Source organism: Triturus cristatus, chromosome 9 (genome assembly GCF_964204655.1).
Source record: "Triturus cristatus chromosome 9, aTriCri1.1, whole genome shotgun sequence".
NCBI lineage: Eukaryota > Metazoa > Chordata > Amphibia > Caudata > Salamandridae > Triturus > Triturus cristatus.
The window spans coordinates 746,707,590-746,730,714 of NC_140592.1; the positions used below are offsets into that span (position 1 = coordinate 746,707,590).

The following is a 23,125-nucleotide window of genomic DNA, read 5'->3' on the forward strand; positions in this document are numbered from 1 at the left end:
AAGTAGTAGGGAGGAAATTAAGGAGCTCTAGGCATTTTGTTTTATCGCCTGACAATTGCGGAGTATATAGCTTCCTATAAAATTCATTGAAAACCTCAAGAATCTCTTTGTTATGAAATTTTTGGTAAGCCCTCTTGGTCCTTAATGTGGGTAATTTGATTATTGAGGTTATTAAATTTGAGGGTTGAGGCAAGCAATTTACCGGCACTTTTATGTAGTAAGAGTTGTCTGGATTTTTGGGCATGTATACTGAGGTCGGCCCTTTTACTGACTATGGAGTTAACCTCTTCAGTGCCACGCCCTTTCCCCGCCCTGTGCCGGGCGTTGCATTAGCGGGCGGGGTTCATGACGAGATAGTCTCGTCATGGGCACAGCGCAACCGCGCTCCATGACGAGACCAGCTCGTCATGGGCACTGAAGCGGTTAAAGGTGTATTTTAGCTGCTTGATGTCTTGAAGTAGGGACCTATAATTAGAATGTCTAAACATTTCTTCTTTATTTTTTAATTCGGCCCCCAATGATGATTGAAGAGTTCTCTTAATTTAGCAATTTTTTTGCACATTTGTATAATGACTTGCCCTCTTACAGCACATTTAAACGCATCCCATAATATTACCAGGGATTTGATGGAGTGCTCGTTTTCCTAGAAGAAGACATTTATTTCGTTTTGTAGGTCAGCAATGTCAGTTTCATTTTTCTAGAATTTAACTGTTTCGGCACCAGGCTTGACTCCCTCCTTTGTCAGAAAGGTTAAGAATGGACATTGAGATTGCAGCATGGTCTGAGACGAGGCCGGGATGAATTTTAACTTCGGAGGTGGACTGTAGAAGTGAAGCATCTATCAGGAAATAGTCACTATCGGAGAAACTGGAATGTGGTGGAGAGAAAAATGTAAAATTGCTGCCCTTATGGTTGTGTAATCTCCAAACATATAGGCGGCAGTGTGAAGAGCAGAGGTTGAGCAACTGTTTATGTTCCCTGGGAGTTCTGTATTTGAAAGAAGTGTGTCGATCGAAAATGGGGTCCATTGGAAGATTAAAATCTCCTCCTACTATTGTTCTGGAGCCCTGTGGGATGTCTGCAATATTTTCATTAAGGGCACACCAAAATCTAAGGTTGTCTACATTGGGGGCATATATATTCATTACATAGATATTATAATCCCCATTGTTTAGCCGCGTAAGTAGCCATCTACCATTTGTGTTGTGCTCCGATGCAACTATATTTAAACCGGATTTCTTGGATATTAGGGTAACAACCCCATTTTTTCTGGCTAGCTTCAGAGCATGTCACATCTGACACCCATCCTTTCCTCATTAACAGGGCTTCTTTAAAACCTATCTTGGTCTCTTGGAGGAGTACTAAGTCACCCAGAAGCTCCTTGCAGTAGTCTAGGATTTTGGCTCTTTTAACTGGGTGGTTCAACCCCTGGAGGTTCAAGGATACAACATTCATAGAGAACATTGGGCATTTTCCTGGGTTGCTGATGGGTGTCTTGATGTAGGGGGCTCTAAACAGCCTTTGGTCGGTCATAGGCAAGTCTTTGTAGGGCCAGAAATTCTACTAGGGAGGGGTACAAGGGGACAGGGAGGGTAAGAGAACAAATAACCTAGGGGGCTCTCATGGGCTCCGGAGAATCCCAGAGGCCCGCCAGGGCCCTTTCCCACCAAGGGATGTCTGTAAGAGATGTGGTGTGTGGGAAAAGTCATAGCGGAGCGCAGATGAAGAGACTGTGCCCAGTAAAGGAGACCGGCCGGGAAGAAGTTGTGCGGGGAAGGGTGAATAAAATTATGATGGAGTGAGAAATGTCATCGTACATGGCCCCCAAAACTTGAACATCCTAATCAAACAATTGTGAAGAGAAGAAAATATTAGCTCGGAGTAAGAGAGTGCAGTTCAGACCGGGTTTGAGTCTACGCTAGCGGGTGAGCACAGTCAAAGTTCAGCAAACATTAGAAACAGGTGCAACGGAGAAGCCTGGAGGGTGTCAGAAAGAATACAAGGATGTGCAGTAGGTAGTAGAAGGTACTAAAATGAGAAGGTGTTTGTATCTGCTGTTAATTCCTGTTTCTAAACTCTGAACACAGGCTCTCCCAGTGTATGGTTAGTGGTAGGAGCCCAGTAGAGGCACTGAACGGGTTGACACAGAAATGGACCACTGGTACTGGCTGCATGCGTTCCTTTTATATTGGCCTGGTAGGAGGAAAGAATGATGTAGGGAGGACACACATACTACATTTGAATACGGTACTTTGGAAACAGCCTTGCCATCACTTGTCTACCTGGCTGTTACTTCACTGACAAATACCAAAACAGGGTCCACTACATGGCAATTTCTTTGATTACCCATAGTACAAAGATAATAATAGCTCCAACACAGAAGCTCATCATCCATGATTCATCAGCAACATTTACTATTCTTACCTGGGCACATAGGTTTAACATCTCACCAGCCGCGGTCCATGCAGGTAACGTGCGGTGGTGGTGCCATGTAAGGGGGGATTTCGAGGGATGATGATGAGGGAAAGTTCATTATACCCCTTACCCGGCCCCACCGCCCCACCACTGTTACCTGCACAGACCGCAGCTGGATCTCACACTTTACACTTTTCTTTACTCAGCCAGGCTTTAGTCCTATCGAGGGAGGAAAAAAAAGACTCTGATGTTATAGAATGGACTTATGGCACTGCGGTTCAGGACTGGAAGTGCATCAGTGGCCGTCCCCGAAACGGTATCTTTGCGCCAAACTTCGAGAGTAAGCCTCTAAGGAGATTCGGTCGATATATGCAATGTCGGGCAACCTATTCTTGTCTATATGACTTTAGAGCTATTAAAAATTAATATTCAGGAGCCAGGGAGTTCAGAGCAAGAACATGAAGGGAAACTCAGCATTCTGGGAAGATACTACGAGAAACTGAGTACATTTCAATAGGAACAATATGCTGCCACTTGATTTGCATCATTATCAATTTATACCACATTACATCGAGCCTTGGTTTCTAAGATTCTCAAGCAAGACCATGACTTGACGCTGTAACACTCAGCTGATACTACAGCTTCCCATCTAAGGTAACAAGCATTGGCATAGCCAATAGGTCTCGCTTTTGGGACCTTATAAGTATTTAGTTTTGCAGCACAATATCCTTGGTGCAACAACATCTGCTGTTGCATGGCTAAACCTTGTACCTTATAAGTGGGCAAACAGGCAAATAGCAGAACAGGCATGGTCCACCTGAGCAGGGCTGCACATCACACACAGAAGAACAACAGAGCTAACAAGCACGGACAGAACAGGCATAAAGCGGATCAGGCACAAACCACCTGAGTGGGGCTGCACATCACACACAGAAGAACAGACAAAGCTAACAAACAAGGACTGAACAGGCATAAAGCGGAGCAGGCACGAACCACCTGACTGGGACTGCAAATCACACACAGAAGCAGACTAATAGCGAAGCAGACACTGTTCACCCGAACAGTGCTAACACAAACACACAGATAGAGCAAGCACAGCTCACCCGAGCAGTTCTAACAAACACACAGGAACAGACAGAGGTAATAAACACAGAAAAAGAACAGACATATAGAGCATGAATACTTCACCCGAGAAGTTCTAACAAACACACACAAGAACAGACAGAGTTAACAAACACTTAAAGAAGAACAGACTGATAACAGAGCATGCACCGTTCCCTAGAGAACTGCGAGATGAGCTAACAATCACACACAGAACAGACAGCGTGCAGTATCTGGTTGGATTGAAGCGCCATACCTGCCTTTTACTGTGGCGTTTGCTGCTCTCAGTGGCTGTGTGTGTTGCAGGTGCTGAGAGGCGATGCTCGCACTCTTTTGGGCGCCCAAGCTCTGATGCTGCTTGACTGCCTCCTGTGTGCCCTCAGCACACACAGCATCCACTAGGACTCCCCTCTCTGCAGCACGGGCTGCAGGCACTTATATTGCCAATCGAACGATTATGCAAATGTTTGTGATGCAATTTAAGTGATGCGTTGCTTTCGCCTTTCGTTGAGTGTGTGCGTGTGTGTTTTTAGACCGCTGACGTCAGAGACGTGAGTTTGCAACGCACAACCAAGTTCTACCTAGTTTCATGACTTGGTTTGGGGGGCACGTGCTCTTGGGGTGGCAATGTTCACCCGTGAGTGGTTGTGCTATTGGCGTGGGTGGTTGTTTGTCATACTAGGGTGTTTTGACTCCTCTGGTGTCTCCATTGATATGCATCTGTGCCTCTGTGTGGCACTACCTGCGAACATCTGTGGGAAATGGTGCCCGTGTGTCAATTTGGTGTTTATGCGTGCACTTATGTCTTTGTTTCAGTTTGTGCAGATTTGATTTGTCTGAGTGCTCTTCATATCATTATTTGGTTTAACAAAACCTTACTGCACATAATAATAATACAAAAAACACAAATAAGCATTCGAACATTCACAATTCCACCATTCATGTTTTTAAAAACACAATAACATGTATTAAAATGTCCCAAATGCAGCGTTGAAGAACGCGTTACACTTCCACATACTTCAGGGGAAAGAAGGCGGTTTGCGAAGGATCACACAGTTTGGTCTAGCATGAAGGCGGGGATTCTATTTTAAGTTTACTGGTGCCATACTCATAATTTAGCTACGCTGTACGTGAGTGGACTTCATGGGCGATTGTTAGTGTATGTGCATGTCTTTGCTCCCTGTGAACGTGCCTGCCTGCTGATTTACATTACCGGGCGCATCTAAATAAATGTGTGTCTTAAAAAACACATACCGTGCATGCGTCTAAGGGACCTTACCAATTTACCCCCTTTCCCCTGACCTATGCTGCACAGGTAAGTTGCGTCTTGTCAGCCCCCACTTTTCACACCCAAACCTCACGCCCACGACAGACATTTTAATGTGAAAAACAACGAGGTAAAAGTGTAGCTGGGCTCCGTAAGAACAGAGGCACGAAGTGGCAAAAACACCATAAGCAACAAATACCCCGATGTAAGCAAAGTTGCACAGTTTTTACAGAATTATTTGAACACATCGAGTTACTGTGGGTTCTTATTTTACGGTTGTGTGATTTGTAGTGCTTCATGCTGCCTTTTGGCGCTAGAAGCATAATAGAGGCGCACACAACAATAAAGAAAATATTTTTAACCACAGGAAGGGCTGCTGACTGCGTGAAGGCTAGAGGTAGGAGCGAATGTAATGAACGAAAACAGGATTATTCATATTTTATCGGTAGTTGTAGCGATATAAGCCACAAAAGTGAAAGTGATAGGACAAAGTGAAAGCTCCAGATGGCGCCTCGGGCGCTGAAAGCTGCCGGCTGTGCGCGTGCACGCTCGTGTGAACGCAAGCGCTAGGCCGTGTGGCAGCACTTTGAAAACCCGTACACTAAATGTCTCGGCCAGACCAGCGCATGCGCTGGATCAGGCGAGACCTAAAAAACGGTCTCTATATTGGAAATTGTGATATACCTCCGAGTATCCATGGCTTCGGTAAAGCAAAATTAAAAGTTAGAAATGGCACCTCAAAATTGTCCCCACCACGCCTTACATAGATGGGATGAGCTGACTCTTTTGAAGTAGACCTTTTCCTAGAAAGGCATATGATGTGGGTCTCTTCTTACTCCCGGATCTATTCCTACAGGCTGCAAGAGACAAGGGATAGCTCACTGAAAAATGGAAGTGTCCGGAGTAAAGGACAGGTAAAAAAGGCTCCCAGATAAAAACAGAAATCAGCATCTTCTGGACAGAGCGCCATGCCACCTTGGAGGGGTGTGGTGCTCAGACCTGCTGCCACTGTGGGCCACGCCCTCTCGGGTTCTTGCAATGTTCTGGCCCTCAATCAGGTGAGGCGAGCTGCCGCGCCCATGAGAGCAGTTTCCTGTTCCCATCTTGAGAGAGGGGTCACAGGAAGGGGATGGGTGCCGCGCAAACTGCACTTCACTTCCGCCCTCCTCCTTCACAATGGCCAGGGGTATTTATTATGGTCTGCACCTGGTCCCCTCCTTTTACGTTTGGAGCATCGTGGTGGCAGAGGCAGGCAGGCTGCAGACGAGCTGAGAGCAGCTCCATTCACCAGCCCACCCAGCCCTCATTTCTATCAACCCAGATAGTGAGAAACCTACTTCCAAGTTTACTTCTAAACCGCAGAGGGGACCTCCAGTTCATACTTCCCAGAACAGCACTGAGGGTAGGGTGCAGCAATCCTGATACGTGTGGAGGATGTACTCACCAGCCTAGGGGCTTGGGCTCACAATTCACCAGGCATGGGGCTAAAGCTCCCGGTCACGCCATTGAAGCTCCTCAGTCAGCCTGGTGTTGGAGGGGTGGAACCCTGAGAAGCAGACATGGGACAGTGAGTAGGGACAGCCCATCAGAGATGCAGGTGATTCCACCTGTGTGGTCCGTGGGAAAGACCTTAATGTTGGAACGTTCATGGTAGTGGCTTGATGCAAATAATTTGTGTGCTTGTCTTCAGATCTTGGGATATGTAATCATTCATTTATGTGTGTTACTTTACATTTTTACAGATGTATTTCATCACTTGCTGTACGGTGTTTATTTCTTTTGACCTTTTTGATGATCATGTTATTTTTTGTGTGTGAGTGCTTAACATGCTTGTAATACACATGATCTTTTCCCACAAATGGCTGCATGCCCTCCCATTGGCTCTTTGGAGTTTGGGTGTGTGCGGTGCAGACTGGGAGTCTCCGGGTCCTATTATAAGACGCTACACAGTGGGCTGTATGGAAAAGTGCTCATGTGGCTTATAAAGAACTAAAGAGGGGACAGACCTATTCATCTCCATGAAATATCCAGCTCTGCCACCAATAAAGTTTTGAAGATCTCCACTTCCGTCCTACAAAGAGTGCAGAAGCAATAGAAAATCAAACACGCGCACTCCCCACGACCACCATTCCTGAGAGCGTGTTATTGTTATTTGGAACACATCTAAAATAATCCCTATTGGCCAGTAAGGTATTACCGCTAACTTGGACATGTTTTAACAAGAGACATGACTAACAGAAATCCTTAGCAACTCTTTGTAAGCCGATAGGCAATTAGATGTATAATGTTTATACAGCACTGTATTGGCATGAATATGGCCTTGCATCACATGCAAGATTGGGTACCTTCACGCCATGGACTCGAGGATTATGGCAAATACTGGGGTCTGTTTAATGAATGATTGATTTGGATCTTCCCAGTAGTCTGGTACTTTTGTGTAATTGTTTGGCTGTAGGTGCCTTATAATGGTTAGTGTTGTTTGGTGTACGTGACTGCGTATCTGGACTTCTAGATCAATGCACATACGTGCTATTATGATTTTTGGTCGCTAAATCACCTTCAAGTTCTCTTCTCCCAGATGGTTCTTCTCTCACTGCGCGGTAGTTGGAAAAAATGATTGTCGATTTACACAGCCCGCCAAGGGGCTTGACTAACACCTGGGACGGTCTCATCCAACACAAGGGAATCTGTCGCTAATGGTAGTTGCAGGAAAGATTCCCCCAAGCCCGCCTTCCCAGTTGGGCTCCGAGAAAAGATGAATATTTACAGATCTGAAAACATTAGGCAGCTATTAAAAAGGGGTTGCTTGGAGCAATATCACAATACTTGAAAGACACGTGCTCATTTCGATAAATAAACAGTGATAATAGTTTTGCCTGAGTATCTATTTATCTAGTATTAATGCAACCATTAACACACACGCAACCCCGCTCCCCTACACATACTGGTACAATTCTCACATTTATGCCCTCCCCCCCCTGCAAATGCTTTTTTAAGTGTATGTCCCTTCATGTTCTGCTGCCTCTGCTCTTGTTCTTAGATATGGATTTATCTCTGGGATGTGGCACTGCAGCAGTGTGACATACTGTGAAGAATATTATTAACTTGTTAGCGAAAGAGTGTTGGCTCCAGCATTCTAGATAGCACAGCCGTGTAAATAAGAGGTGCCACTATTGCCCAAGACCAAGGGCGGCTCCTCCGTTATGGGGGAGGAGCGTCGCCCCACTGCTGGAACCAGTAGCCGCATGTAAAATAAAATCATAATAAAGCTGTTAATAAAACTGCTTTATAATCATTTTATTTTACTCCAGAGCCAGTGGTAAGTCTTGAGGGCGGGGCTATCTGGAGCAGGAGGAGTGGTGGGCGCGGGGAATTGTCAGTGTGCATGTAGGTTTGGCCGTCTGTCATAGGATGGGCAAACGGACATGCGCATCTGGATATCTCCAGGCTATTGCTTGGAGATATCAGCAGGCTCAGGAGCACAGGCTCCCAGTCTCTGCTGGAGCATGGAACCAGCCCGCTCCGCCCAATCTCTAAGCTTCTCTCATGCTGGTTAATACCAGCATGAGAGTAGCATCTGGATTGGCGCTGGGGACTCTGGGGGCCTGTGTGAACATTGTCTGAAGAGGCAGGGGACGTCAGGCTGCAGGAACGTTTTTTTCTTTTTTTTTATTCCCCCCGCGTTGTCTCACCGATTTCCCCTGCTAGCAGCCGTCACTGCCTAACACAATAGCATTGATGGTAGTAATTGTGAAAAGGGCATAAGGCTGAGTCAGTTCTCATGATATCTATCTTAGAATCGAGGAAATGTAAATTGAAAAACCTATACCTCAAAGGCAGCAGCATATATTATATGTGCTGACTTTAATATGTTACTTTTATCATTGTTCAGTGTGGAGAAGGTCCATGTTCATGAGTGGGGAAGCCACAAGTGGGTCATGCTCCCCCCTCTGTCTCAACAATGGCAATGAATAGCATGTCATTCTTTGTTTATCTGCATAAATGGTTTGTGCCATGCTGCTCTTTTGTGTGCATTAGGTAAAACACAGGCATTTAAGCAGAACCAGAGCACAATCTAATTACATAGCTAAGATTCAGAATATGGTCCGGTTCCGAGAATTGCACTATTGTGATAAAAACATGTAGTTTGGACTTTGGAATATAGAAATAAATACCTGAATCTGTGTTTATTACTACAGTTACTCCAAATAACATGTATAACTTAGCCACATTTATTTCACTGGCGCAGCATGAATATATACACACATGCACACACAGACTCGTAAGCAGAGCATGACAGTGCTCTATAAATTATAGTTTTAGGTCAGTTTGTGGATATTTTTAATATCTATATTTTTGATCCTCTTTGATGAGGTTACATCTGAATTTCCACAACAACAATAAATCCCCTTTTGCTGCTTGTTAGCCAAATCTGGTCAAACTTAGAGAGATGGAGCATAACTTTAGATTGGCTTTCTCCAAAAAACATCATTACCATTCAAAACCCGATACAACTTGATTACAATTATACACCCCAAAAAGCCTGAATGCAAGTTCACAAAATCCGCAACGTAATCAGACCCATCAAAGATCTTTGTGCTTTAAATGCACTGGACAGGATACCTTGCACTGGGTCACAGGAGGAGAGTGATCCTGTTTAAGTGACTTTTGAAACTGACGGACGCTCAGAGACCAGTTTTTAAGAATTATGTGAATGTGCACATTTTTTCCTGGGAGGGAGGACACTCTATTCGTATGTTTATTGATTCGTTTCAAAGCACTATGTGGGTGACAACTGAGGGGCTAATTCAATCAACTCCATGACAGTGACACCAGTGCAAAAGAAGAAACAAGTAGCATTTTCCATCTCTGAAGTGCCAGTGATTCCCAGGACCCTGGCCTATTTGATATATTGTGCAGCTGAACCCAGGCTTGGGCTTGTAGGCAGCTTCCAACCCTGCAAACGCTTTTAGATTGACTCCTGTCTAGGGCAGTATTAAGGGCATTTCTAGGCTGGGAATGGGGAGGGAACAGTCCCATATTTAATCAGGGTGCAAGGGAAGGTGCTTCCCTGAAGGAAACATTGCCATAGAGGAGAAACAAACATCAATGTGCATAAGCGCATTAGAGGCATACTTCTAGATCAGCAAACATCAAGGAAGTGTCAATTCTGAATGAGCACACAGTACACGTAAGAGTACACTTAGAAAAATATGACTGCTGTTACTGTTATGTGGCATCGTTCAGTGTGGCTATTAGGATGTCAGGGCAACTAGAGACTTTGGGCCTCATTAAGATGGCGGTCAGACAAGCATCCGACTGCCATTGTTTTGGGCACGAGACAAGGAGTCAGAACTTACAGTCAAATTACGATACAACCACCGTGTAGGAGGTCGTAAAATGCTTTTTTACTATTGCGGCTTGTGCAGCAGCCCAGGAAAATGGACACTGCACAAGACGCAATAGTAAAAAGCATTTTGTAAACATCCATGCATCGTGTGCCAGGCACAGTGTGGTACCTGGCAAATGTCTGGAGGCACCACATGTGCCCCCTGACCCCATGGCGGAGGCCTACGGGGGACGGGGGATTCCCCAAAGTCCCTTTCTGACAGCCTTTCCATGGTGGTCGAACCGCCATGAAAAGACTGTCGGAACACACATCCTAATTCCTACGGCGATGACTCCGCAGGCACCGCCTCCATTATAGGGATTAGGCTCGGACTGCCACCCCGACAGGCTGCTTGAACCTGTCGGAGGCGGCGGTCTTGCCCCCTGCGCTACGACCATCGGTATTATTATGCGGTGGTCGGACCACTGCCCTAGATGTCAGGCGGGCTGCCACCAACAGCCTCTCGGTCTGCTCGACAACGTAATAAGGGCCATAGTGTTCTCATTGAAGTGACTTCCTATGTTATAATGTTATAATGTGCTTGTAATGAGAAGAAAATGATTCTTGAGTTCATTCGACTATTTTATAATGATAAATTGTATACTATATAGTGCTACAGCAGTGTAAATACCAGCTGCTTTGCAATCACACAATATAATAGTACTCACTTTATTGACCTTGGGCAGGTGAAAGGTTGAGCAGTCCCTGCAGGGAGTCAAATCTATGACTTGTAGCTTGGCTCATACAAAGATCCCAACAGAAACTGCTTACATTACCGAGCCGTAAATCCAATCAACTGTAGCCGTGCTACACAGCCAGTGAGGGGCTCCAGGCCAACATTTGAGTGAGTTCTTTGTACATTTCAAAAGAACACATGAAATGGCATAGGTGCAAAATATAAGGTTAGCCGTTATACATTTTTGAATTATAGTCAATGGCATTTTTAGAATATTTTTGCCTTTTTCTATGTTCTTCAATTTTATGAGAAATCTCAAACTCTCTAAATCTTGGAATTGCCATTATCCCCACAAACAGGTTCTAAAATTGAATATAAAACTAATTGTATATAACGGTTTATAGTGTAGAGGATATTGTGTAGTCAAACATGAAATCCTTAAATGATATACACGTGTGGTTCCGCAGTCATAAAACTCGTTTGTTATGCTAGACCATTTGAAGAGGAACAAAATGGTTGGTTTATTTGTTAGACCAATGAAGGCACGAAAAGAATATTACTTTTTATTAACTGGTCAACTATAATTAAAGGTTTAACTCACAGATCCAGATTATCAGCAGTTTACAAAAATGTTAGCGCTTTATATTGTGTGCTGGAATTGATATAGCCAGTTATCATTCCTCCGCTCTAGATTTCTTCAAGTATGCGACACCGACAGAGTGGGTGAGCATTCTTTGCTTGTGCTTGTTGAGATTGGGGCAGTGGTTGCCCCAGCCTTATTGCCCCCATGCTGTTGGGCATTAGTGGCTGTGAACTTCTTTCTCCTCATTATGCTCCCTCACTCAAAATGGCAGGATGAGCAATTATCAGGGGTTAGCACCCTCTGGAGAGGGTGTTAACCCCTGTTAACATCTTAAACACTGGACTAAATAAATTGATGATCTGTTTATGTGACTTCTCCCCTTGCCTGAGAATCTGTGCACCTGTATGTTGTAAACTAACAACTTTTACCATTCACTTTTGCCAGTGGGTTGCACTGTATTCTGGCTGAAAGTCTGTATGAAGTCACCGCTGCTGCGCTATCTGTACTGGAATCAGCATTTAAACTGGACTTGACTGTGATGTAATTAAGTGTAAGACAGCATCTAACTACCAGGATGACGCTGCACTGTGTAAAACTGAAGAGGGAAATTAAGCTAAAGAACCCCTCAATTCCATTGTGTTGTTGGCACCACGTTACTGTTTATGGCAGTAGCGAATTGTGAGGTGTAGTTTTTAGGCCTGGGCGAAGCACTACGCTACGCTCGCGTAGTTTGCGAAGTTCGCGCTACTTCGCGCTACGCGAACTGCACGTAGCACAGTGCGAACACGCGTAGCGTAGTGTTGCGTAGTGCTGCGGTCATTTTTTGCTTGCTCGCGGTCCTCAACGTCAAGTTGGCGACCGCGAGCAAGCAAAATGACATCCTGGCGAGACTTTTTCCTTGTTCGCGATCGCGAGCATGGAAAATAAACCTCCCGGCGAGATTCCCAACGCGAGAAGGTCAGGTTTCTCATTGCGAGGGGTCGCGTATGCTCGCGACCGCTCGCGATGAGAAACTACCAGTTCGCGTTGAGAAAGCTGCAGCTCGAGTAAAAATCTACTCGAGCAGCAGAAAACTACAGCTCGCACTGTGCAAGATGCCATTTTCAATGATTGCACAGTGCCGGTTGCTTGTCCGCACTGTGCAATCATTGAAAACAACATCTTGCACAGTGCGAACATGTTACTTCGCAGTTCGCGAAGTGCTACGCGTAGCTCGCGTAGTGCGAACTTCACTTTGCGTAGCTTCGCGAAGTGCTACTTCGCGAACTACGCCCACCCTTTTTAGTAGTTTTGACATCCCTGCAGGCACATGTTTTAAGCTTGGGCAAGTCCTATCACACCATTGTGCCTTGAAGGATCTCAGCGGCACACTAAGAGGCATTAGATGCAGTCAACACACTCTCCAACATCAAGGTCTATAGGAAAAAAAAATAATACATATTTATATATTTATGTTCAAAGTGTCCACAGCCGCGCTGCACAGCTCCTGTGGGCTGCGGGTGGCTTTGAAGCTCTGCCCCTAGGCTGGCTGACAGGGGGAGTCCTTTATCAACTCAGTGTCTTTCCAACGCTGACAGAACAAGGGTATAGTTGACTAAATTGTCTAAATATGGGCAGAGAGGTAAAAACACATTGAAGGGACCTCCTGACTACTACCAGAGTTGTTTCCCAGGGCAAAGTCATTGGGACACGCATTCTGCGAGCCAGTGAAGAAGAAGTTGCTTAGCTTCCATAACACTCTTTCTGGCGGATACTCTAGCTAACCACTGATTTATCGCCATTAGAATTTCTCCGGGCAGCAGCAGACTGGATCCGGAGAATTCTTCCAGCAGTGCTTCAGCGCCAGCCAAGTAGTGGCATATGGCCATACACCAACCCAGAAGTAATAGGGTTGAGCCACATGAAAGCCCCACCACCCCTATACGCTGACATCAGTTCCTTTCTTTCTTTCATCTCAGATGTCATCAGTGACATCTTCAATGAAGTCGTATAACATATCACGGGTGATGGTATATTTATATAATATGTAAAGCTCAAAAAGCTAGGTTTTTATTCCAGCAAAAAGTAAAATTAAAAAATAAATGAACTTTGCTGTTTGGTTGTCTGTAGAAAAGCAACAAGAAAAATTCTTAATTATGTGGTAATAATGTAGAATTTTAGAGAGAATACATCATTTGCATGGTTAGAAAAACACACTCCCTGTAGAAGAGATTGTTAAAGTTGTTCTCTTCAAGCTGCTCCTAACAATGGGCACAGATTGGCATATGAATATTTAAGTTTTGTTTACTTTACAAGAAGAGATTGTTGATAAAACCAGTAGACCACGGTCAGTGGAAATACGTGATTTTTGGCTGCAATATCGGCCCCTAGTAACAAAAAAAGCAGCAGTGCTGGGGGCTGGCTTTGTTAAGCAGCTGGGCTTAACAAACCCCTCCATACAAATGAATGCCCACAACTATACATACAAAACACACATGTATACACAAATATCTATACAAGGATTCACAGAAATATAGCTACATGCACACAAATAACACCTATACATACACCCCCCCCCCATACATTCAGGAGGGACAGCCAAAGAAACAGGACGGATTGCGGTCAGGCCTCCCTTCATAGCACCACCTGGTGTCGGGGACGTTTGGGCCACTATGCTTCTCTTGATGCTAGCAGGTGAGTGCATGTCAGCTGAGGTAGACAATACCACATAATTAGAAATGTAACGAGGAATAGAAACTGGAGTATTGTACATTACTACTAAACAATCCAACCATTGCTTGTTAGAACATTGTACATAATTTTGTACATGAATTATCTATACAATCATATGTAATGTATGGTCGTTGTACGTCGCCCTCTTCACCATTCCCCTGCTTATGGTATATTTCCACATCACATGATACTGTCTCCTGTGTTTCTGGTAAAAACGTGACTTCGAGGATAAATGCAAATAGATATAACTAGACATACGCCGTGGCACAAGGCGTTTTCAAACAAGACATTCGACCCATGCACTCTAATACCAACCGATGACATATATTGATTTTCTTGCCACTTGCCTCGGTGCCAAAGTGTTAGCAATGTAAGTGAGGCACTAGGCAATGACTAAAAGTGATGACGAAGGTCACACGGCATGCCTAGTGTGTAGCTGTAATTCGAAAGTTCAAACCCTCGAACTTTAGCTTGACACAGAAATTTGTGGGTAGGATGGGGGGGAGGCTCACGTGCCTGGGTACTGCAGGCGTGTATGAGATACCCCCCAAGGCTGCCAGTTAAAGGAGAACAACTAGAGACCACTTTGGGATCTGGGGAATTGATAGCAATTATGCTGCCGCGGCTTGAGCTTTATCGGCGCATTACCTTGTTTGGCACGCGGGCACGACTTTATTTATCAGCCACATCTCTGCGCCAGCGCGCGGCGGCGGTGGAATTAAATACTATCTTTACTTAAAATTATTGAAGTAGGACAGTTATTTTGAGATGCAAAACAGCGCCTCGTTGGCATGACAGAGAAAAGGCGAGAGAGGGAGAGTGCGAGAGGAGGGAGTGTGACTCGAATGCAGATATGTCTCTCAGCGGCTGCCGTAGGGGACGTCACATCCCCTCAGCAGTCCCACTTGTGCAGTCGGCAGAGTTCCCAAATCATGGGGGCCATTAATTTAAATAATGCGCTTGGGTCGAATAAACAAGATTTAGGGACTCTAAGATGTGTGCCGCACAGTGTTTAATGCACGCCTTATGTAACGCAATGCTTTTTTTAGCCAACATACAGACACATTTATCCATATATCTATTATATACATTGAGCAGCAAACTATATTGTAATTGTAATTGCATTTATATAGCGCTTACTACTCCTGATGAGGCATCAAAGCTCTTTTCGGCGAGTAACACGCTATTTCAGAACCCAAAAACGATTAGTGGTAAATTAGCATACGTAAATTGGAAATTAATTTGAGCAGTGGACATGTGGGTCTGTTATTTGGATTGAAAAAGGATAGCGGAGGGATAAAAGAATGAAGGTCTGCATTTATTATAGTGCTTGGTACCCCTGATGAGGCGTCAAAGTGCTTTTTGGCAAGTGACACCCTACTCCAGAACCCAAACAGGATTAGTGGTGAATTAGTATATGGAAAATATGAAATTAATTTGAGCGGTGGGCATGTAAGTCTGTTAGTTGGATTGAAAACGATAGTGGAGGGATAGAAGAGGGAAGGGTCTATCAAATGTTTATTTGAAGATCATAGCAGCAGGAGAAGGTTTGGGACGAAGAGAGGGGGTAGAGTCAAAAGGAAGGGTTTATAAAGGCTTGTTTGGGAGATATGAGTAGTAAAAGAGGTTTGAGATGATGCAAGGAGGGGTAGAGGAGGCAAGAGTCTAGAAAGGGTTATTTTGAGGATCATAGTAGTAGAATGGGGTTTGGGATGAGTCAGAGAGAAGAGGTAGAGGATATATTGAGAGAGCTATAGGGTGAGAAACAGGGTAATGCATTGGCGAGAATAGTAGATTGAGGTTTGGGATGAGTCAGCGAGTGGAGGTAGAGGATTTTTGAGAGAGGTATAGGGTGAGATATAGGGTAGAGCATTGGAGATGCTGAATTAGGAGTAGAGTAATAAATATAAAGATACATAAGAACATGGAAGGTATATATGTATAAGTAAGGTAATATATCAAGATTTAAGTTGTATTTAATAAACTCAGACTTTCAAGTGTTGCTGTACTTTAAGCTAATTTATTTGTTTTTATAGTTTTTTGTATTCAATAGTGAAGCAATTGTAGATAAATACTTATGATAATGTACTTATTTTTGCAGTGACCTATATACATATTAAACATAGAATAAGATAACCATAAGTAATATGTACATTTGTTAACAAATATCTATATATTTATAAACATGATTATTATACACATTTATACAAAGGAATACACATATCTAGGTACAAATATTTAATACGAAAAAATGCTAATATACACAGGGATAGGCTGCATATTTATATTTGAACATGGTGGTTATGTTGTGAAGAGCTAACTCTTGAGTAGTCTTCTGAAGATAAGGTAGTTATCTGTGGATTATGTTTGGGGGTAAATAGTTCCACAGTTGGGCTGCTTGAACAGAGAAGGATGGGACACCAAATTATTTTTACTTGCATGGTAGGATTTTGAGGTGAGGTGCAAATCTAGAGAGGAGGTTTCTTTGTTCCATGTATTTGGTGATTTTATTCCTGATGAAGAGCGGCCCTGTTCCATGTATCGCTTTATGGGTGATGCAAAGCAGCTTGAATGTGGCTCTTCTGGAAATTGGTAACCAATGTTGGGCCTTCAAGGTAGGAGAAATGTGGGCTTTTGGCTTTATATGGAAGAATAGTGTGGCAGCAGAGTTCTGAATCCATTGTAGTCTTTTCGCAGTTGTTAAAGATGATCCGTCTACCATGTAAAATATGTAATGAACGCACCACGCACACAGTAATTAAAATTCGAGATACGCATGGCACCCCACAACATACAACACAGGGTATACTATCGTCCTTCACAGCAACTTATGGGGAGATGAACGCTACGCGCAACACAGCTGAAGCGCCTGAAATACTAACATATCTGGAAGATATCACACTTGCATGGCTATCTGATGCCCAGAGGGAGTACATTGCACAACCCATCACTATTGAAGAAGTCACAGACGTAATCAAATCTCCACCCAATGGGAAGGCGCCTGGCCCAGATGGGTTTACGGGTGAATTTTATAAAGCATATGCAGAACTACTAGCACCCCATCTTGTGCAAATGTATGGAGATGCTTATGAAAAACAACTCCTCCCACCCACTCTTCGGGAAGCCATGATTATAGCCCTCCTAAAACCGGAAAGTGGTTTGGGTGAAATGGAGTTACTGAAATCCAGACCGTTGTGGTCTGAACAGATTATGGAGGGAACGAACAGGGCAAGGTCGAGGAACACTGGCCATCCAAGTGTGGTGTGGAAGGACTGAAGTTAGGAGAGATGAGGAAAAAAAAGTTTACGTATTCATGTTCTCCAGAAATGAAACAAAACTTTGATCAGTCTGATGTCAGAAGGTGGTAATTTCATCCTTTAGAGATTACAGCTGAGAAAGGTTTACCATAAGCTGTTCTTTGGCAAACAGGGCGTTAGGAGCTGGCCAGCCTCCAACATAAACTGTTCTTTGGCAAACAGGGTGTTAGGAGCTGGCCAGCCTCCAACATAAACTGTTCTTTTGGCAAACAGGGCGTTTACCATAGGCACAGGTTATGGGAGAAGTTCCACCTAACGTGAATTTTGGGTCACTTAATGTCCCATGCAGGTAAGAGTGGTGGGGGAGGGGGATTTCGACAGACGACCACGAGGGAAAAGTAAATAAATAAATCATTTTCCCTCGTGGCCGTTTGGTGAAATCTACCCCCCTCCCAACCTGACCCCACCGCTCTTACCTGCACGGGCCTTGGCTGGTAATACAGAATCTTAGAATCATGTGTCATTTCATTTTTTCCGCTGCAAATGCTTCACTTTTTCTTACTTCCAACAACTGTTACCTTTCAGCTGCCATCCTTCTCCTCCTTGCTTCTCTGGCACATCTCAAGGGAAACATGGATACCTGTCACTTTGCTACAGTATGTGGAGCACTCAAGCGGAGGCATTCAAGTACATTAACATGTACCTCACTTCCATTTGAAATTATTCAGAGTATAGTAAGATGGAGAAATACAGTGATTGTCAAGTGCCACCTTTCAGGTGTTTAAGTTGGAAATAGTGAAAAAGGTCAAAAAGGAAAATTTACAACAACAGGAGGATTCTGAAATGTTGTAGTATCGTCTATTAAATGCCCAAAATAAGCTAGGTGTAATTTCTACTTTAAAGGTAGCCAAAAGGCTCTTGCTTGAGGATCTTAGCAGTCTAAGACGAAGACTAAAACGAGTGTGTTTCTATTTAGAGGTGGCATTGACATGATATACAAGCAAAGACGGTAACATTATGTTGAGCATTCTAGCATGTGGATTCTTGCCGACCAACTTCTACCCAGGATAGAGTAAGGAATCAACCACGATTGCTGTCCTTGATAAGATCAGGTCGATTCCTGACGCGAGGGACACAACAAAAATGATCCTGCTTGATTTATCTGTCCCTTTTAACACGAGGGGGCATTGAACTGGTGATTCGGCAAATGCAGGAGATTGCAATCAGAGGTGTGGTGTTGGATTGGGTTGGTTTTTATCTTGGGTAACTACATTCTCTTTCTATCCCTCCTACAAACCCGATAATTCTGTTGTGACATTAAGGGTACTAAAGGACCCACCACTGTTGCCTATTTTGTTTACCGTTTTCATCTGGCCTTCTAGCGAATAGGGTGATATGGACACAGAACCCTAACTTTCTCCGATGAGATTCATCTAACTATTAGGCTGGAATAGCAGACTACTTCCTCTGTCCTTTGAGGCTGCTTTGCTCCCATTCACCAGTAGATGGCTCATAACTATTTCACGCTAAATATTACTAAGACTTAGGTGCTTGTACTAGGGGGCAACATGGCATGATGGGATAGCACCATGTGACTTTCTTGGATGGGTGCCTCCCCACCCCCCTCTCTGCTTTCAGATGGATGGGGTCCCTGGGACAGCCACTCGATCACAAGAGGTCTCTAAAATGCAGATGAGTACTGTCAAAAGCTCTTACATTTTTTTACTCTTTGCCTGCTGTTAACAAAACACACCTCCTCCTTCCTTACCAGGGACAAGCATGCCTCCACAATCGCTTTCCTGTCAAAGAATGACTGGTACTCTTCAACAGTTCAGAAGTTTGCATTGGCTAGAAGTTTAGCCGAGTGTGCAGTTCAATTTCCCTTTTAAAGGAAAGAGAACTCTAAGCAACATAATACAATTTTAGGGCCTGATTTAGAGTTTGGCAGGTGGCTTATTCAGTCCCTATCGTAAGATTAATCACGTTTGTGACGGAGTACCCATTTGCCAACTAATAAATCAAGCCCTTAGGCACCAACATGCTCACTAGACTCTGTGAACTAGTGCCTTAGAAGAGCCCACGAGGGAGATTTCATCATCTAGCACCCAGCCTCTGGAGTGCTCTACCATTAGAATTCAGAGAGTAGGAAAATCATCTGACCTTCCTCTGGGGGCAAACAATATTTCTTTCCTGTTACTTGTTATTCAGGTTTGTGCTGTTTGAGTTGTTTAATGCTGATTGCTATTTGATTTGTTCTCTTTTTGTCAGTAGTCCTCTGCATCATGAAGCCTTTCAGGTGGGCCTTTGCTTTATACAAAAACGTAAAGTGAAATATATACATAAATAATGAAAACAAGGAAATTCAGAAGGGCTTTGAGCTTTGCCAATGTATTAATCCTTCTAAGCAAACCTGGATGTGCAAAATGTACATTAACTGCAATGTAATTGCTGACCCTATCTGTGTATAAATAAGTCACATATTAAACTGTCTAGGGTTGGAACATGATCTGCCTAATGAATATTTATTAGGCAGTTCACAACTTGCTACCCAAAGCAATTGGCTGTGAATGCAAGGTTGAGGGCCTGCAAGGGACTGCAGACTTCTGTACCTGCATTCTCAAATGAGACTCATTTTTTTAAGCATACCTTGTCCATTAAAGGGACAGGTGCTGATTTGGCCCTTTAGGGGCATAATAAGGGTAAAAAACATGCAAACCATTTTTACATTCTGATGGGCAAGTATATCAATGTTGGTGAGGAAAATATGCTGATACATATCTATGATTTCCTTCAACTACCATTAGTGACTGTGATCATAAAATGGATCACTGGATAATAGATGGTCATTCGATTGTTGCATGCCCATGTCTGGAGTCTGATGAATAAGTCTCGCACAATATTAGAATCTGATGATATGCAGAATATAAATCAATCATAGAAAAATACTTGGCCTTTCCAACATTTACAAGCAATTTTGAATATGAGGCCAAGGGTGACAATCTACTACGGTATTTTGATTGAGGGAGCATAAATCTACACATAAGTGCAAATCTCCAGACGTTATCTTGCCAAAGCAATTGGTGAGAACCATTCCCATGAGTTGGTAGATTGAATTACTCCCTCATCACATAGTTTATCAAGAACAGGTTTCTCTTTCTTCTTTCGCAACCCCACTCCTGTTACCAGAATGTGATATTAGGGTTAGCTGGATGCATTAATACAAATGCAGGATCCAGAGAAGATGATAAAGGTATTTTTATTTCAAGAAACCAACCCATAACGGGAGGCAGATCTTCACAGTTCCAGGTCAGCTACAACCGATGTCAGCTGCACCTGAGATCTGGAATGTGCACTACATGCTAAAGAACATATTAAACCAAAACAAGCAATTTTAAGTGACACTATTAAAGTGACAATACACTATAAAAGATAACCAAACACTATGCACAACCGGTCAATAAAATGATAGTGGTCTGAAGTATAGGAAGAGGCAGAAATATTGAAATGTGTGCTACTGCATCACCTATAATTTTCAGCTACTTATTCCGTACATCCAAAGAGTGGTTTATTATTTCCTGTTTTTGCTAAAATATGACTGTTCTTCTCTCAGTAGTCACAGTCTATCAATATAAGCCTATAACTGGGACAGAATACCCTGTCCACTGCAGTCTGTGAAAAAGGATAATTTGCTATTTGTGGGTGGTTGACATTGTTGGAGTACCTTGAAATGTTTTTTCTAATTGTACTCTTATTGTTTAAAAGAGACTCTCAGTCTCACATGCGCAAAAGAACATACATCTATCTACCAAATATAACTACAATAAGTATTTATCTTTTGAGCAGCAGCAACAAAAGTAGTTTAGGGACAGAGTGTTCTGGGATTTTATGGTATTTCAAGAATGTTGGTAAAAATCCCGAATTCTATCTTTTGTTGCTGCTGCGAGTAGAAACAATAAAAGTATGTTACATAATGTTTAGCTTCCATGACATAAAATCAACACTTGTATTAAAGTATCAGGGAATTATGGTCTGGGAAATAATATGTTGATGAAATCTCTGTGACTCAAATCTAGAAGACACAATTTAATCCGAGATGAGAAATAGTGGTCTCACGGTCCCAATGTGTGATGCAGTTTGGTTACAGGATGAAACATTTATGATATGGGATGCTACGCATTGGTGGTATCTTTGATGACTGGGCAGATGCACAATGACAGACATCAGTGAGGAGTGCTTTTAAAGAATACTTGGCAAGTCACAAGCGTTCAGTCCTAATTATGACAAGTCTCCTTCCCAGTCTTCAATACTTTTGGTGTGATTTATTTTCTAATTGATCCCACCCTTCTTTCGCTAACATAGGTAAGTTATACAGAATTGGGAAAGTATTTAAGGAGCAAAGGGTCTTTAATAATTCCTTAGTAGAGTGTAATAAGGGGTCTATCAGCTCCTGAAAATATATTTTTTGGCCTTAAAACTGATTGTTTGTACACTGTTCTCATTCTTGGATACGTTCAGGATATGATGGTACCTTTCCTGATTGAATAGTTGATTTAATTAGTTAGCTTTTGCAGTTTTAGGTTTCATCAGTACAAAGGTGCCAGTGATTCCGGTAAGAGTAGCAGTGAGGCAAGATTATGTAGTCCAGTCCTTGACCAGATCCCTTACAGTGACTGCATCCCATCTAATAACAGTCGCAATGCAGTGGTACCAATTCATTTCCATACACTTTCAACTCGCTCCGACTGTCTTGGAGTTTGACACCATATGCAAAAAAGGACTGCAGAATGGTCGATCTCATCAAGTGTAATCACTCTTAGAAAGGGGAAGAGTTCAATTCAGAAGACAGTTTGTCAATTTGACAGGAGTATTTCACCAGCTGGGTGTATCAAATCAAAGTTCACAAGTGGGAAGTAGCCCATCAATTGAAACACTAAACCACAGATGCCAATTTCAATGAAGGATCAACTTTCTTATATTCTAACATAAGACAGAATTAGATCTAGAAAGTGAAGTGCATATTGATATTCCATGACACTTTTAATAACAGAATAATACTGGCATACAACAAGAAAAGTGGGGGTACGAGATACCGCAATGTGAGTTTTCTTCCCATGATGGCTAAAATATGTATATCTTTGTTTAATGCAAAGTCAAATGCATGTAGGTCATGGGTAAGATAGCAAGGTTAACAATGTGGCATGCAGTAGTGTAAATCCATGCTTACTTGTGATTATTTAACTTGATGAGATACTGATTGTCTATATTCTGAACATAACATTTGTATAGGTCAATAAAAAAATGATAACCTATGCAGACACATGATCCGATTGTGAATATGTTTTAGTAATCTATGATGACAAAATGATCTTCAGCTATACAGTGAACCAGCTCAGTAGCACATGAAGCAGAGGTTTCAAGAACTATGCCATTAAATTGCAGGCTTGCACCTCACCAGCTCATTAGAATTTTTTATAATAGGGTTAAATCATTCAAACTAGGAGCGGGATGAAGGTTTTAGCTGACAAAAATTAGACGAAGGTTTAATACTGAAACAATGGCATTCCGGAGGTGGGGCCATGGGTTTTAAAGAGACCTTCTTCAACCTGGTAATTTTTAGTTCTTCGAAACTTGATGAGGTTACAGAGGTAGAGCAGATGTTGGGATGATTGTCACACGCAAGCTAGAGCTACAGAAAATGAGAGAAAAAGGGTTCTCCGATAAAGAT

At 43.0% G+C, this 23,125-nt stretch overlaps 2 protein-coding genes across 3 annotated transcripts in view; one reads left to right on the forward strand and one right to left on the reverse strand.

The window, feature by feature from the left end:
* The window catches only part of MACROD1 (mono-ADP ribosylhydrolase 1), a 2,692,027-nt gene that overhangs the window by 1,797,894 nt on the left and 871,008 nt on the right, over positions 1-23,125 (reverse strand). The window lies entirely within an intron of this gene.
* Positions 1-23,125, forward strand: part of FLRT1 (fibronectin leucine rich transmembrane protein 1) — a 476,852-nt gene that overhangs the window by 222,906 nt on the left and 230,821 nt on the right. The window lies entirely within an intron of this gene.